The 17,700-nt window shown below is 42.1% G+C and overlaps 1 long non-coding RNA gene across 1 annotated transcript in view; it reads left to right on the top strand.

Moving 5' to 3' along the window:
• The first annotated feature begins 2,248 nt into the window (after positions 1–2,248).
• Positions 2,249–17,700, top strand: part of LOC123642250 — a 31,435-nt gene continuing 15,983 nt past the window's right edge. Inside the window, exons 1-2 of the long non-coding RNA XR_006736413.1 lie at positions 2,249–2,411; positions 10,693–10,818. This is a non-coding gene — a long non-coding RNA (uncharacterized LOC123642250). The remainder of the gene's footprint in view (positions 2,412–10,692; positions 10,819–17,700) is intronic.

The raw sequence follows: 17,700 nt of genomic DNA, 5'->3' as shown, positions 1-17,700 counted from the left end.
GGTGCGGGTGGCAGCCCTCGCCATCCCCACCCCCATCCCCGCGAAGAAGAGGTGACAGCGCCGCGAGGGGTCCCCGCACCCTCAATCCCGCTTGGTGGCTTGCTTCGGTCCCCTCCTTCCCCGGCCCACCTGCGCTGCCCGGGAGCCAATGTGGCTGCGGTCCCGCTGCGGAGCAGGCGGGGCGCGGCGCTGCGGTGCGTGGGTCCGCGCCCGCCAATGGCGCGAGCCCGCGGGCTGCCGCGTTCCCGAGGGAGCGTCCCGAAACCTTTGTTCTCAGCGCCCGGCTGCCCCCAGGACGCGCGCACGTGGCTGTCCCCAGCGGGAAGGCGAAGCTCAGAATGCCCCTCTGAGACTCTCCGTCTGGACGGGACCCAGTGCTCAGAGGGGTTAGCGTTCGGGGACCGGCGTACCCTCCACTCTGCCAACATTTGGGGAAGGCCCCCAATCCGAGCAGAAATCCTCAGGTATCCAGTGCTCTGTGTTGCTTCGTCAGCCCTGTGTGGCTATACAAATTTTCATAAATTAATTAAAATAGGATAAAATTTAAAATCCAGTTCCTCAGTCACGCTAGCCACATTTTGAGTGTTCAAGAGTAGCTTATACAGAACATTTCTATCTTCACAGGAAGTTCTACTGGACACCGTTGATATACAGTCCACAGTTACTGAGAGGGCTCTTGGGGACCCCACGGAGCCTGCCATGGGTTATTGGGGCCAGGCAGGGATCTTGGGGTCCATCTAGTCTGGAACTTAATTTTACATTTTCTCCACACAGTTGTTAGGAGATTCCTCTTAAGCAAACATTTCATTGTGTGTGGAATAAAATGCAAACGCTTTTTGGGGCCTGTGGTTTCTCTCAAAGCCTGACTTCCGCCAACTCCTCAAGCTTATCCTACTCCACTCTGCCCTTCTCCCTGAGCTCCAGCCCTGCTTGCTCCTCAGTTTCTCCACCCCACTCTGTTCCCTCCCGCGGCAGGGCCTTCACGCTACCTATTGCCTCTTCTTGGAACGCTCATACTCCAGCCTTGTTCCCGTCTCTCACCAAGGTGTTAACTCAAAGGCCTTTCCATTCGATATCAGCCTACACTAGGGACTATATAGTGAAGGGGGTTTTCCTTTCACATAACTTAGTCAGCAGTCCTTGTTTTTCTGACTGTTTATTACTGTTTCCCCTTGGAACATAAAGGTCATAACGACAGGCTCTTTGCCTGTAAACCTGTGTAACCCCACTGCCCAGCTCAGTGCCTGGTATGCAGTTGCACAATAAATAGTTGTCAGGTGAATGAAGGGAAGTGACAGCTACTGTCATAAGGATTGTATTATAAATCCTCAGACTGCCTGCCAGACAGAGGGCACAGCCCTCTGCTGACTCCCCTTCAAAGCTCACCCCACAAGCATGTTAGCTCTATTCTAAGTACCAAACAGACGTCATGGTGCCAATGTGCCCAGGGCTGCTCCTGCCTGGGTTCAGGGTCCCCTCATGTCCTCAGGAATGATTGTCTCCTCCTTCAGTCTCTCCCATCTCTTGTCTAATTTCCAATTTGCAATTTGAATGAGCTACACAAAATAGTACTTTCTAAAACAGAATCAAATTTACCTTGTGAGGAGATAGGGATGGGGGCAAAAATACAGCTTTCCAGCCCCATCCATGGAGATTCTCATTCAGTAGGGTTTAAAGGCCTAAAGTCAGGTTTACTCTTGGAATGTGTATACATAAGCCTATAAATGAAATTCTTTTCCTTAAACCAGTCTGAGTCAGACTTTTTATTGTCTGCAGCCAACAGTATTAACTAATTCCTTTCAACAGTGTTTTTATATGTGTATATCTTCCCACCCGTCTACAGACATCTTGAGGGAAGAGATCATGTGTGTGTTTCCATCTTTGGTACCTAGCATATAACGAATAATAAGAAACTGTTGAGTGAGTTTGCCCTTGCTCCATTCAGTGAACTTTCCCTCACCTGGAGAACATTTTATAGGTAATTTCAGTCATTTGAAACTCAGCTAGAAATAAGGATATAAATAACAAAGCTTTCCAAAGAAGCAAATATAATTTTTTAGCATCAATTCACTACAGCTTATACAGTTCACATATAAGAGTCTCTCATACGTCCTTGCTTGTGGCCTATGCTCTTCTAACCCAAACATAACTCTAACAGTATGGTTTTTCTTTTGTGTGTATTTGTTCTTTGGCCACAGGAGAGAAAAGGTGCTAAAGGCAGAAGGTGGTAGCAAGAGGAGGTGGCTTCTCAGCTCTACAGAGTTTTCCAAGGACCCAGGTTTTTTTCTCTCTTGCTGTTGGGCTCTTCTCTAGCTGTTGCCAACCTCTATGCAGAAGCATGAATACCACATCAGCATCCCAGCCTGTGGAAGGGGGAAAGAAGAAATGAAGGGAAAGCAACTTTCTTTTAGGTGAGTGACACATTACACTTGTACTCACATTCTGTTGGTGAAAACTACGTCACATCAAGCTACCAGGAAGGCTGGACAATATAGTTCCTAGTGAGAAAGACATGTATGTGCTCTACTAAAGCTCAATGGGGGAGTCTATTACTAAAAGGAAGGAGGGGAGAATGGCTCCTAGGGACTGGTAACTAGAAATCTAATACTCATTTTATATTAAAGGCTTGGCATGTAGTGGGTGCTCAGAAACTGTTATTATTGGCATATATGGTTTCCATTTCTGCTTTCACAGCAACTTCCTAACTTTTAGAGCTGAACATAGGATTTCACAGACCAGGTTCACAACTGTGGAAACATTCCAGAACTTCTTCCAACTCCATATAACTCTGACTTCCTTAGCCAGCCAGTGTTGTGATCTGGTCCAGCACTAGCTAAAACTAATGGGTCTCCATAATTTATCTTGGCTCTCTCACTTCACATCCCAATTACTGACTTCTGCCATAGTTGTAACATTGCTTCTTGGGGTGGCAGGGAAGAAATTCCATTCCATCCCCCACTCCAGCCAAAGGTTCCATAATCCAGGTGCACTTTGTACCTTTGCTTTTCCATTGTGATTACAGAGATTTAAATATCTACCTACTGCCCTACTAGATTATGAGTGTCTTAAGGACTGGAACTATCATTTACAATTCTTTGGATCTCCAGTGCCTAGAACAGTGCCTGGCACTGAGAATGTGCTCAGTTTGTTGAATTAAATAAATTGTATGAATCAAATTTTTGTATAATTTTCCAAGGAGTGGAATTAATTAAAACCAAATCTGGTGCATTTTTAAAAGGGCATTAAAATAGCTTCAAGTTAGATTTTTAACTGTCAGCTATCTTGAAGCAAGATCACTAGTCTTCTGAAAGCAGATTTTAATGAACTTACATATGGACTTTTAAAAGGAGGTGAATTAAAAATCCATTATTTTTCAGTTAATTACATTGCTTTACGAAGTTATTCATAATAGTCTACATGACATTTTAAGTTCATGATTTCCCCCAAAGAACTCTTTAGTTCATATTGCTGCTAGTAATATTTGTAAATACTTCAAGTGTATTATTTTTTTTACACCAAAGGAGAATAGTGAGGAACATTTATTTCCTCCTAGCCTGCATACTCACCACCTGTCTTATGTGCCCTGCACTCTGGGTCTTTGCTCCAGCAGTTTCCTCTGCTTCCAGCATCTGCCAGTTGAAGCCCAGTCCTTCCTTCAGAATTGTGCTCAAACCTTCTCCTTCAGCAAGCCTTCCCACATTCCCCAGCCAGCAGCTTGCCCTCCCTCTGTAATGGTCCCCAAACTCTGCTATTTGTACCTTTCCTATTGCACTTTTTAAAGCCGTCTCTCCATGAAGTGATTTATTTATTAATATGTGCCTATCTTCTCTGAGCCTCCAAGGGGCTCACAGCTTTGGATTCAGACATTCTGAACTCCACCAGGGACTAGCTTGTGTGACCTTGAGCATTTAAGGTGACCTCTTTAAACCTCATCATCCTCATGGACAAAACTGGGATCCTAACATTACTGTCCACATTGGTTTTTGGTGGATTAATTAATTTATTTAAAATGCATTATAATGCACTTACCACGTCAGGCTCTGTTCTAAGCACTTTATGAATACTAACTCATTTAACCTCATACTTTTTCTATGAAATACTGAGCTGGTTATTAAGCTATTTCTCTCACCTCCAGATTTGCCTTTCTGTACTCTGGCTTATGGCTGGATCTTGGACCGTACAAACCCGTTCTCCTCTTGCCCCAGATTTCCTGTGTCAGATTTCTGCCAATAGGGGGCACTAGAGGAAGACCAAGGGCTGGAGAGGGGAGATTTCCTCCTTTCTGTTTGTTTGCTGTTGGTTCCTTGCAGTATCTATCCGCCCCCCAGACATACACACACACACACACACACACACACACACACACACACACACCAACAACAGCCCTTCACGCGGCATCAGCCTTTGATCCCAGCCTCCAGCACCCTTCTAAGCCCTGGAACCAGGCGCCCCAGGCCCCCACAGTCTTAGCAGTGGGTCTCTTTCTGTACATGTCCAGCTTCTGATGGTCCCAGCCTCTTCCCTTCATTCCTCCATCCTTAGAGATAGTACCTACTTCTGGTTACCACCTGTGGTGGTGGCCTGAGTGTTCCAATCCTTCTCATTCAGCCCTCTAGCTCCTATGAAACCTGTTCTTTATATTAAATTCCCTTTGTTGAGATATACCTCATGTGGTTCTGCCTTCTCAAGTGGACCTGCCTGTCATGGGTTGGTACAATTATTATCCCCATTTTACAAATGAGGAAACAAAACCCAGATAAGTTAAATAATTCACCTGAAGTGGGCCTGGATTTAAACCCAGGCTCCACATGCCATGGTGGTCCAGGACACAGAGGGTCACATTTGTGAAGTGCTCCCCCAGGCCTGCTGCATGGGAGTGGACAGCAGCCCCGTAGTCTCCAGTCATCATCTGCGTCACCCTTATCATCACTCTTCAACCTTGCATCCCACATGCCACCTAACGCAGGGTGTACGTGATAAATGCCCATTGAATTGAGTTTAATTACGTACCTAGAGGAGGACAGGGTGGCATAGAAGTGGCTTGAGTTAGAAAGGGACGTGGAGGAGGTAGTGGGACCATGAAGCCTCTGCATCCTATCCCTCGGCCCTCCTTCTTTTGGAGTAGTTACCAGGGCAACTGATTCTCCCTCTCTTCTTATCCCTGTCCCCACCTCCCTGCCACCCTTCTCCTGTCCCATTATACTTTGGCTTCTTGACTTTTGTTTTTCTATTTATTAAATGGAAATAAACAGTTATCTGACATTCTGAAAATATAGCAAGGAGAAATAAAACAGCAATTTTGGTGGGTAGCAGAAGAAAACATTATTCTGTTATTTTTCTGTTGTGTTGAATTCTATTTCTCTATTCTTCTGTTGCATTGCCATAATTTTTTAGTGTTTAATTTTAACAAGAAATGAGTATCTTTTACATAACCGTATTTCTAATAGGGGCAGCCCACCAGGCTCTGTTATCCCATTACCACAAAAACACTTTGAAATCTTTGTTTATAAACTCATTCAGCCTTCCATTCAAGGAGTTGTTGCACCAAACCTAATTGCTTCCAGACAAGATACAATATATTTCATTTCTCATCAGACTCCCTGCCTCATTCTCATTTAGTCCTGAAGCTAATTCTCAATAGGCCTGCTTCCATTCCTAGCCTGGCCTCCGGGCCAGCTCTTATTTTCATGGCCGGTTTAGGCACAAAAAATTTATAATCCATTTCATACATGCCCCCACTTCCACCCGGCCAGAGGAGTTCCAAGAAGAAAATGTTGTCTTTGATCAGAGGGGCCAGGGAGAGAACTAATAACCGGTACTTTTTGTGTCCTTTCTAGGCCTCCGGATTTCCCAGAGGTTGTTTAAAAAATCTATTTTCTGCCCCTCTTGAAACACCCTATTCAAGCACTCAGCCCTCTGATGGCCGCAGCGCCATTGCTTCATTATGCTCTGGGCCCCTCGGCCTCCTCCCGTCTCACACAAAAGTTAGACAAAAAGGCAACTGTTAGAAAAAGGCAAGACGCGGAAACAGAAATCCGTGGCAGCAGCTGCTGAGCTAAGCAGCTGATAAGGGGGAACAAATTTGTGCCCTTAGTGTTTGTTTGGAGGTCAGGGCGGTGGCCCAGCGGGACGAGGGAGGGCTCTTTGTCCGCGCTGCGATTTGCCCATCTGGCCCATTCAGCATCCCCTGGTCCGGCTGACCCCTGCCACCAGCTGCTTCGCTGGCTCCTTCACGGGCTCCGAGCTTGTTAAACTGTAATGAGCATATCCTCGAGTTTCCTAATTGACTTTGCAACAGTCCCGACACACTTCCATAATGGGGAAAAAAATAGCTTTTCCTGTTGACATTCTTATTTCTTAGTGGAACAAAAAACATCAGCCATCTGGAGGAATCCTGAGGCTCTCACTAGAGTGTAGGTTACTTTCGATGTTTTTTTAAAGCATGTTTTCTATATGTATAATTGGGGAGATGAAGACAGGCTATTCCCACTGAACTTGGGGTCTCTTCAGCTCTTTCTCAAGTCAATTGGTTTTTGTTTTCCCTTCTCAGGGCCACTCGACCCCTCCCCTCTCAGCTCACATTCAGCTTCCAAACCCTTGGCCTGATTCGCTGAGAGTTCCCCCCAAAGAGATGTAATTTGTTTCCTTTGTGTGTTCACAGGTTTTGAGCTTGAGCTTGTGTAGTTTATTATTGTAGTGGATGTTATCTGTGTCGTCAGGCAGCCCCCAGAGCAGGCATTCACTCCGCTGTGAAACCGAAGGAGGATTGTGACCAAAGGCTGATGTTTTTCCCTCCAGGTCGTACCAATTGTTCACCACAGGCCCCTTTATTATCAAGAATATTTGGGCTTCTAACAGCGGGTGGATTTAGTTCTCCTTAGCTTGAACTTTGGGCTAAATCTAAAAGACTGACTTACAGTGGGTAGGAGTGGAACCTGATTAGGCAGCTCACAGCTGATACGGACTGGGGAGATACTTTTTTGTTTTACAGGCATCATAATTTGCTACACGCCTTATTTCTTAATTTATTTTTAGTTATTACAGGCTTGATGTTGCTGTTTTAGAGGTAGGTTTTGAGACGAGCTCCATCAGCATATTGTTTAACACTTCAATTTGCACAGGGATACTGAGGTTGTCATTTAAGGTTGTTGTCTCAGATTTTTGCCAGTATAAATTTCAAATTCTTTGTATAGTAGCTAAGAGCTTTCTTTTTGGAGTCAGATACATGTGGGTTTGTATCTCTGCTCTGCTACTCACTACCTGTGTGATTCTGGAAGATTTACTTGATTTTTCTGAAGCTCAGTGTTCTTATCTACAAAATGAAGATGATAATTATAGTATTTAGTTTATAAGGTCATTGTGAGGATTAACTACCTGGCACATAGTAAATCTTCCACAAATATTAAGTATCATTATTGCAATACTTCCTCTGTATTTCCACAGAACAGTTCTGGGCATGTAATAATTGCTGAATAAACATTGATTAAATTGCACTTAACTGAGTTTTCAAAGGCCCAGCTTGCAAAGGCTCAATGTGAAATATTGGTATATCTCCAAGCCAGGTAATGCCCAGAGGTAGAGACTGAATGTTCATTGAGTTCAGTTGCATTTAAATGGTGGTAGAACACACACACACACACACACACACACACACACACACACACACACACAGATTATTTTAGATACTGTCAGGTTCTATTAAAATGGGACTCATGTGAATGTCCCCTGGGCCACACCTATCTTGTGTTGCAGGTAAGCTCACTTGTACCACTGGACTTTAGTTTGCTAGATCTACTTCCCCCACCTATCAAATATCAGGACCTCAGCTCACCCCAACTTTGTGCCTATCTGGGAGTTCACCTAGCAGAGAGGCAGGTTTTATATATTATCTGAGCTACAGCTGTGGCCCCTCTGCTCCTCTTCTGCTCACTGGGGCTGTGGCCACCTCTTTCAGCCCCCAGCACAGCTGAAATGCAGCTCAGATTTGCATTTGTGGCACTGACCACTGTAACTTCTGAAGCCCTCTGGGTAGCTGCTTTCTTAGCCATGCTGCTTGAGACTCTTTGCTGTTTCCACCTGTCTCTGCATTTCTGTGGCTTCTCACTTTTCCTTTCCTTCTGTGGCAGGGGAAGGTAGAGATGAAGCCCTAGGACTCCTTGCAACATGGTTCCTGCAGATTTACCACCCCTCAGAAGAGGGCATGTCCCTAGAAGAATGGCATGGGCCTCTGTGGATTCAGTTTTTATATATATCACTCTTGTTAACAGAGCACACAAATGGCCCTGGGGGAAGACCAGGCCAAAGTGGATTCCAGTACAACCTCATACCACACTCTGAACCTCACTTCCCCTAGTGCCTACTTCTGATTCTGGCCTGTCCTGCAAACATTCTTCATTTACTATGGTTTTTCTGGGGGAAAGACATTCTCTGCCTCTGCATTTGAGCTTCAGGAGGCCCACCAGGTTTCATAGACACAGATGTCAGCCAATTGTACCTCAGCTCACGGTCTTCTTCTTGGGAATCCAAGGCCCCATGTAAATCAGCAATGTGACCGGATGGCAACTTACATGTTTCTGAGTACCCTGTCACTTTTAAGAAGTTTGTCTGCCCAGGGCATATAGAGGACCTCTGGAGGAAGCTGTGTAATTCAAAAGATATGCATCCAAATCCAAGTTCTTACCTAGCTGAGATACCCTGCCACATAGCTTTAAAAACATTAGCTTTAATAAGACGTGTGTGACAGAGATGAGGGGAGGAATGGCATTTCTTCACGAATCAGAAGTATTGAAGTTGAGCTTTCTAAAACTCCTGGTAATTATAGAGTACATGAAATTACATAATTCTAAAGTTGGAAGGGATCTAGGTTTTATAATAATAAATCAATGGTAGTGCCAAGAATAGAAACTTTGCTCCCTGGAAAGTTTTCTGGAGGCAAGGAGATGCAGCAAGCCTGCAGTGGTGAGCTACCTAACGAGATGGAGAAAACTTTCTCCTTTGAGGAAGAAAACCACTCCTTATGATTAAAAAAAGGATGCTAACACTTGGCAGCCATGTTTTCCCCCTCTTATTTCTCAGTTTTTATCAAGCCTCATGTGACAAAAAGACACATTCTCCTTCCTAAGAAGAAAACGACAGAGTGAATTAATAAATAATCCAGATGCCAGGCACTGGAGCTATCATAAAGAGAAAGTTCATGGAAATTAGAAGACTCTAAGTTAAGGACTTTTGATCTAATTACAAGTGCAGACAAGCTCTAACCAAGCCAAGCCAAGACGACAAAAATCCTGGACAAAATAAGAAGTGATTAATAATAGATGAGAATTGGTAGCAAAGCTATCAAATTGGAACATTATGTTTTCATTTTTAAAGTCTTGCTTATTGTTCTATATAATGTATGACAGGATATTGAATGGAATTTTTCTTTCTCAGGGTTTCAGTTAAAGCCCCAAGCTAAGGTCACTAGGTGATACTTTCTATTCTGTAAAGAAACCTAGGAGCCACCAGACCTGGCCTCCAATGCTCAAAGGGGTGGCCAAAGGGATCCCCCAGCTCTCACCACCACTACCCCATGAGCAGAAGGCTAGAGCCCACAGCTGAGGTGAGTTGGTGGACAAAGAATGGAGCTTCCTAAGGACCACATGTGGAGATGAGGGCTGCTGTAAGAGGGCAAGTAGTGTCTCAGTTTCTGGCTTGACACTTAGTGATTTGTCCAATGTGGTGGGGCCACCAGGGTGGACCACCCTGAGGCATGAGAGAGGCTGAGTAGTGGTCCCAGGAGGCTGACTGGAGAAGTCGGTGATGGTGGGAGGAAAGAGAGCAGCTGCATGGTGGGGCCACCTCCCACCCTTCATAGTAGGTGAGGCGGGTGGAGACTCTTGACGGCCAGAGGACACCACAGAAAGTAGCTGCACCTGAGTCACTTGAGGGTCTGGCACCCGTGAAGGGGCCTGTTCCAGGGAGAAGACTGCAGTAGCAGTAAGGAGCTGTGGGGTTTATCTCCCAGCCTGGGCCTGAGCAGAAGGTAACAGGAGGTCAGCCAGGGAGCTCTTCACCAAGCCAGGCCCCTTCAAAGCCTTCCAAGAAAACCTGCTATTGCATCGGTGACACAGCCAGCTTTGGGACACTCGCCCATGGAGGGCATCGACAGCCATGAGGGAACTTAAAACAGCATAATCTAAATAAAAAGCCTTTTTGCCGCTTGTATTAAATATTACTTTCCCAGGGTAGCTGTAACAAATTACTATAAACTTGGTGGCTTCTAACATAAGAAATTTGTTCTCTCACAGTTCTGGAAGCCAGAAGTTCAAAGTGAGGGTGTCAGCAGGGCTGCTCTCTCTATAAGAGCAGGGGACCATCTATTCCTTGCCTCTTCCGGCTTCTGATGACGCCAGGTGCTCCTTGGCCTGTGGCTGCCTCACTCCAATCAGTCTCCGTGGTCACACTGCCTCTTCCCCTTCTCAGTGGGTCTCTTCTGTGTGTTTGTTATAATGACAAGTCATTGGATTTAGGACCCACCTGGATAACTCAGGACAATTTCAACTCAAGATCTTTAACTTAATTATATCTGCAAAGATCCTTTTTTCCACATACATTCACAATCACCTGCCCTGGGGATTACAACATGGACATATCTTTTGGAAGGTTACAATTCAACCCACTACATTCCTTGTCCCCCTTTCCTCCTCCAACCAGGTAGGGACCAGAATCAGCAGGGTGAAGGGAAGAGGAAGGAAGCCACAGACATTGCCCCACCACCCAGAGATTCCCCACTCCACGTGGAATCTGCCCAAGAATGGGAGAAGAATCTCTGGAATGAATGTGAGTTTGAAACTTTACATTGTACCTCACTAAACTTTCATGACCTCAAAGTAGTTTTGAAGTTTTGAGATCTGCCTGGGAGTTTCTACAGGGTCATGAAGGGGAGACCTCCCAAGCATGACTGAAGGCAGTGCTGGGAAGGGATAAGACAAGCATTTCCTGTTGTGTTCCACTGAGTTCAGCATAGTCAATAAACTGGTTACACTAATATTATTTAATAGGCTATGCTTTTCTAATATAAGAAATCTGTTTTTTTTTTTAAATAAGAAAAGCACTATTTAGAGGGGAAGTGTGATAATGTGTTCTCAGTGAATAGTATATGAGGACAGGACTAGCTATTTGGGACAAATACCCATGGAGATCTAAACCATAAGACTATATGAATTGTCAATCACTGAAGCAAGAAGAGTGAGAACAAGCAGTTTTTTTAATAGCAGATGTTCTTGTCCACCTGCCTGTCTACCAATTCCAGATACAGCCTGATAAGAAAGTACAGCCAGACTATTACCTATTGCAATCAATCAAAATTCTAGTAATGCAGCCTCATATCACTTCAGATTTGTAAGAGCTCTGTCACACTGCTGGCCAACATTGAATTGTTACTAATGGAAACCTGAAGGTCAGATGAATGGCTGAAGAGGCAGCTATCTACTTGAGCAATTGATTTTGTTGAGATTACAGAAAATTTCGAACCTAAATACTTCAGTTCTTTCACAGCAACTGCGATTTGTCCATTTCAGCTCATGTTTTCAGCTTGTTGCAATCTTTATAATGTTGACTTTGTTGTCCAGTGTGTTAGTTCTTGCTCATAGTTTTGCATCATACACACATTTGGTAAACTGTCCTTCTGGGACTGTATTAACAGGGACTTTGGGGATAGGATAAGCTCAAAGGCAGAGCTCTATGGTGAGCCAGTGGAGGCCATTGATAGAGAGTTCAGTCAGCTAAAATATCAAGACATAGAAGCCCTCATTTAGTAATGTCTGCAGTATTGGACTTCTTAGGGAAATAGGAATACTAACTGAATAGCTAGCATGAAAGTCAGTAAGAAAAAAATTATATTCTGCCCAATCTCTTCTTTCCCTTCTACCCCCAATAGTAGTTATAGATCTACAAAGTAAGGATTCATCTTCATTTTAATGACTTTCAATCATTGCAAGACAAAAATAGAAGAATGGATTAATCTATTTTCAACAAGATATGAAACTCCCCAAATATCCATTTAACCCTGAGTTAACTGGAAAAATCATTTGTCCAGATACCCCTATTCTCTAATTTTTGATATAACTAACCTATTCTCTTTTTATTTGTCCTAAATGTTAGTTGAGGGGTATGGTGGAAAGTGGGTTGGAGAGCAGAGAGAATTTAGTAAAAGGAACAACTCACAGGAGAAGTGGGTAATAATACATGAAGTTCAGAGGGGAAGCGACTCTGAGCACAAGCATCTGGTTGTAGTTCACGGACCAGATACCTCCCTCTGAGTGAGAATTTCAGCCAAAACAAAAAATGTTAACTATTATAATTAGATGACATACCTGAACTAGAAAGCCAGAATTCTATAACTACCTGTCTGACTCTGCCATTGTGTAGAGGTGTCACTCCAGCAGGCTTGGATCGTCTATTAATCATTAGGAAGAAAGTGAATGCTGTTTTCTAATTTGGAGGTGTTGGGGTATAATTCCATTAATACTTTATCATGATACCAGGGCTTTAAGAAGGATTACTGAGTACAGGAAACAGATTTGGATTAAGTTTTCCTATGTATATGTCTCGTGCTTGGATCACATTCAATAGGCCATCCCATCACTATTGTTACTGGTAGACCATTATGCAAACATATGAAACCCCTGTATACTTCTGCCCTGGATGTCCTGACAGTGCCTGGGATCCTGGACCACACGGCCTCTTCGAGGCAATCATGGTTCCTTGGGGAGCCCAAAGAAGATTTGATCACAACTCTGCATGGCTCGTAGGGTCAGACATGATGAGTCCGAACATGCAAAATCACCCAAATGGTAAAATTGGTAAAGCAGAAAAGATGAACATATAATGCCTCTTAACTCTAAAACCTTGGTTTCCACAATGGAAGGTAATGCAGATTTTCTATGCTGAAAAATCATGGACAAAAGTGATCTCATTTAAGAGATTACAGGAATTACTTAGTGTTTAGGATATTATAAAAACTTAGGAAGAAAGACTAAAACAAATCTTAACATTGAATATATTTAATTCAAGTTTATCTAACATAATGGGATTACAGGTTATTTATTTATTGGAGCAAATAAAAACAGAAGTGCTTTGGAGACAGAGTGTTTAATATCCAGCACATATATATATGTGTGTGTGAGTGTGTGTGCGTGCAAGTATGTGTATAAAATATATGTATAAATAAATATATAAATAGATGGTAATTGTATTTCTTTTTATTGTTTTTTTGGTAGGTATAGCTTTTACAATTGGTACCCAAAGTATTAGCTGCCTTAGAAATAGGCAAAAGATATAGAACAAGAAATATAATACAGGTTGTGTATCCCTTATCTGAAAAGGTTGTGCCAGAAGTATTTTAGATTACAGATTTTTTTCATATTTTGAATTTTTTGGATTATACTTACCAGTTGAGCATCCCAAATCTGAAAACCTGAAATCCAGAATGCTTCAATGAGCATTTCCTTTCAGCATCATGTCAGTGCTCAAAAAGTTTTGAATTTTGGAGTATTTCAGATTTCAAATTTTTGGATTTGGGATGCTCAATCTGTACACTCCTTTGCTTGTTTTGGTATTAACAATTTCATAGTTATCTTTCAAGATGTCTGCAATTTCAATTCATCAAGAAAGGTATGTTGAAAATTAATTTCATGGAGTTTTTTTATCTGAGGCAGGAACACTGGAAATACATCGATGCTGGCCTCTCCTACTCTGAAATTGAGGATTTGCTACTCTGGGTTCCCCCAGAAGTGCTCTCACCTTGCTCTTCCTTGCTTTTGGCGAAGTAGTTACCTTCTCTTGGAGCACCCATTACTCACTGATGTCTAAATCATGAATATTCTCTAAGGCCTAGTTCATATGCCACTTCACCCTCCGAGCTTCGTTTAATACATCTTTTTCTGTCTCAGAACTCCCATATCACTCAAAGTCTCAGTCTGTGCTTCAGTTGAATGAGTTCCCAAATCTTGACAGACACAGCCCCATACGCTTCTCCCTTCTATGAATTCCATGTTTTACAGATGTGTGTTACCCAAGTCAACAGCATTTGTTAGGAAAAAGTTCATCCATTCAATCAGTGCTTTTTGTTTGGGCAGTTACTGTGTAACTACCAACAATGTCATTTTTATTTAGTATTATGAATTGAATAATCACACGAGTCACTGTCATGGACGTGGCACTAATTATAATAATGAGGGAAACATTAAGTCAGCAGTTAGTGGACTAACTCCAACTGTTGTGCTGTACTTCTGTCCAGGGTCATGCCTGTTCTGGGCATGTTCCTTTGGAGTACTGAAACCACCAAATGACTGTCTGTAAAAATTATGTCACCCACTGATTGTATCCCAGAAATTTCAATAATGTCATCGACAAGCAATCAAAGCTACTGATGAGATGAGCTAAGCAATGTTAACACAAAGTTGGTATTATTTTGGCCTACAGGAACTTGACCTTTTATTTTGGCTGGGGTGACAAGCTTTCAGTTTCTGTAAAACAGAAATAGCCTTTGAACCTACAGCTTTGCTCTCTAAAACCTCTAAGGTTCTGGCAAGGCCAAGGTGAGAATGAAGGACTTCTGTTCTAAACCTCCCTGATTCTTTTTACCAAATCTTTTTTTTTTTAAATTTCAGAATAGTACAGGGGTACAAACATTTTGGTTTTGTACAGTTTGAGCCAAAGTTATAAGTGTGTTTATCACGCAGATAATGTGCATTGTACCTGTTACATGTGAATTTACCCATCCACTCCTCTCCCTGCTTGATTTCTGTTGAATTTACTACCATATGTGCAACGTGAGTATTGATCTATAAATTTCAATTTAGTAGTGATTACATATGATTTTTGTCCTTCCATTCTTGTGATACTTTACTTAAAAGGATGGTCTCTAGTTCTATCCAGGTTGTTACAAAAGGTGCTAGTTCACCATTTCCTTTTATGGCTGAGTCATACTCCATGATATACATATACCACATTTGATTGATCCACTCATGTATTGATGGGCACTTGAGTTGTTTCCACATCTTTGCAATTGTGAATTGTGCTGCTATAAACATTCAAGTGAAAGTGTCTTTTTTATAAAATGTCTTTTTTTCCTTTGGGTAAATACCCAGTAGGGGAATTGCTGGATCAAATGGTAGGTCTACTTTTAGCTCTTTGAGGTGTCTCCATACTACTTTCCATAGAGGTTGTACTAGTTTGCAGTCCCACCAACAGTGTATGAGTGTACCTTTTTCTCTGCGTCTGTTACAGCATCTGTTGTTTGGGGACTTTATGATAAAACCTATTCTCACTGGAGTTAGATGATATCTCATTGTGGTTTTGATTTCCATTTTCCTGATGATAAAAGACGTTAAGCATTTTTTCATACACTTATTGGTCATTAGTCTATCTTCTTTTGAAAAGCTTCTGTTCATGTTTTTTGCCCACTTTTTAGTGGGGTTCTTTGATGTTTTCTTGCTGATTTGCTTGAGTTCTTTGTAGATTCTGGTTATTAGCCCTTTATCAGATGTGTAGTTTGTGAATATTTTCTCCCATTCTGTACATTGTCTATTTGCTCTATGGATGGTTTCCATGGCTGTGCAGAAGCTTTTTAATTTAATCGGTCCATTTATTTATTTTCATTGTTGCTGTGATTGCCTTTGGGGTCTTCTTCATAAATTCTTTGCCTAGACCAATATCTATAACAGTTTTTCTGACCTCTTATTCTAGAATTCTTACAGTTTCATGCTCTAGGTTTAAGTCTGCAGAGTAAGATTATTACAGCAGAAATTAAAATAGAATCAAGAGAATGTGGTTCTTATCTATCAAGTCTAAACAATGGACTTGGAAGAGCACTTTCAAAGTGAATTTGGACCACAAAAGAAAAGATATAAATCCTGGGCTAATGATCTAGAAGAAAGTCAGAAAGACCAGGAATTCCCAACTTCATCTTTTTTAAAAAAGGCCTGCCCTGTTTCTAGTTCACTTATGTCTAACATACAGCCATTTGGGTCTCCAACTGAGAGTCTAGAATATCTACTAGTGTTCCTTCTCCTTAGTGGGACCTGAACTCTAATTTTTGTCTTCCAAGTGTTGAGACACTTGGAAAAGCTCATCTAGGTTTCTCAGCCCTCTATGGACAGCTTTCTTTTGGGGGCCATTTAGGACTTGACAAACACTTCATAGCCTCATTGCTCTGCACTTTACTTCCCTCAAGGTTCTCAGTTTTTCAAGTTCTGCATACCTTGGTGTCTTAGTCAGCTCACGCTGCTGTAACAAAAGTGCCATAGACTGGGAGGCTTAAACAACAATCACTGATTTCTCCCAGTTCTAGAGGATAGAGGTCTGAGATCAGGGTGCCAGTATGATTTGGTTGGGTGAAAGGCCCTCTCCTTCACAAAGGCCACCTTCTCATTGTATCCTCACATGGTGAAGAAAAAGAGAGAGGAGCGAGCCCTCTCCTGTCTTTTCTTATGAGGACACTAGTTCCATCACGAGTGCTCCACCCTGATGACCTAACCACCTCCTAAAGGCTCCACTTCCTAATACCATCACATTGGGGGTTAGAGTTTGAACATATGAATTTTGGGAGTACACAAACATTCAGTCCATAGCATTTGGTAACCATAAACTTTTGAATACTATCTGCATGTGACTGTCAATGCTCTGCTCGGTTGCTGCTTTCTGCTTGTTTTCTCTCAGCTTTTCTATACTCCACTGCTTCTCAATGGGTAAATGCCTCACAGGAAACACAGGGTAGAATATTGCTCACCTCAGGGCACTTCTTTTCTCTCTGGGACCTTAATCCTGGCTCTCTTTTAGCTCTCAGATGCTTCAAACAGGTTTTTATTTCTTTTTACATTTATCTAAATTTTTCAGTTGTTTCTCATGAGGTTTGATTGGATGCACTGTTATAGTCAGAAATAGAAGTGAGAAATCCCCATCAATATACCAACATCATATTTCACAGGTCTAGAAAAAATAATTCTATGCTTCATTTGGGACCAAAAAAGAGATTGAATATCGAAAGCAATCTTAAGCAAAAATAACAAATCTGGAGGCATCACATTACCAGATTTCAAACTATACTACAAGGCTATAGTAACCAAAACAGCATGATATTGGTACAAAAATAGAGACATAGACCAATGGAACAGAACAGAGAACCCAGATGTAAAACCATCTACCTACAACCAACTGATCTTCAACAAAGCAAACAAAAACCTACACTGAGGGAAAAAAGCCCTATTCAATAAGTGGTGCTGGGAAAATTGGATAGCCATGCACAGAAGTATAAAACAGGACCCCTATCACTCACTACTTACAAAAATTACTTCAAGATGGATAAAAGACTTAAATGTAAGACATGAAACCATAAAAATTCTAGAAGAAAATGTAGGAAAAACTCTTCTAGACATCTTCCTAGGCAAAGAATTTATGACTAAGACCCCAAAGGCAATTACAGCAACAACAAAAATAAATAAATGGGATTTAATGAAATTAAAAAGCTTCTACACAGCAAAGGAAATAATCAGCAGAGCAAACAGCCTACAGAATGGCAGAAAATATTTACAAACTATACATCTGATTAAGGGCTAATATCCAGAATCTATAAAGAATTCAAACAAATCAGCAAGAAAAAAAACAAACAATCCCATTAAAAAGTGGGCAAATGACATGAACAGAAGCTTTTTAAAAGAA

Source organism: Lemur catta, chromosome 7, assembly GCF_020740605.2.
Source record: "Lemur catta isolate mLemCat1 chromosome 7, mLemCat1.pri, whole genome shotgun sequence".
Lineage (NCBI taxonomy): Eukaryota > Metazoa > Chordata > Mammalia > Primates > Lemuridae > Lemur > Lemur catta.
This window is presented reverse-complemented; position numbering and strand designations above follow the sequence as displayed.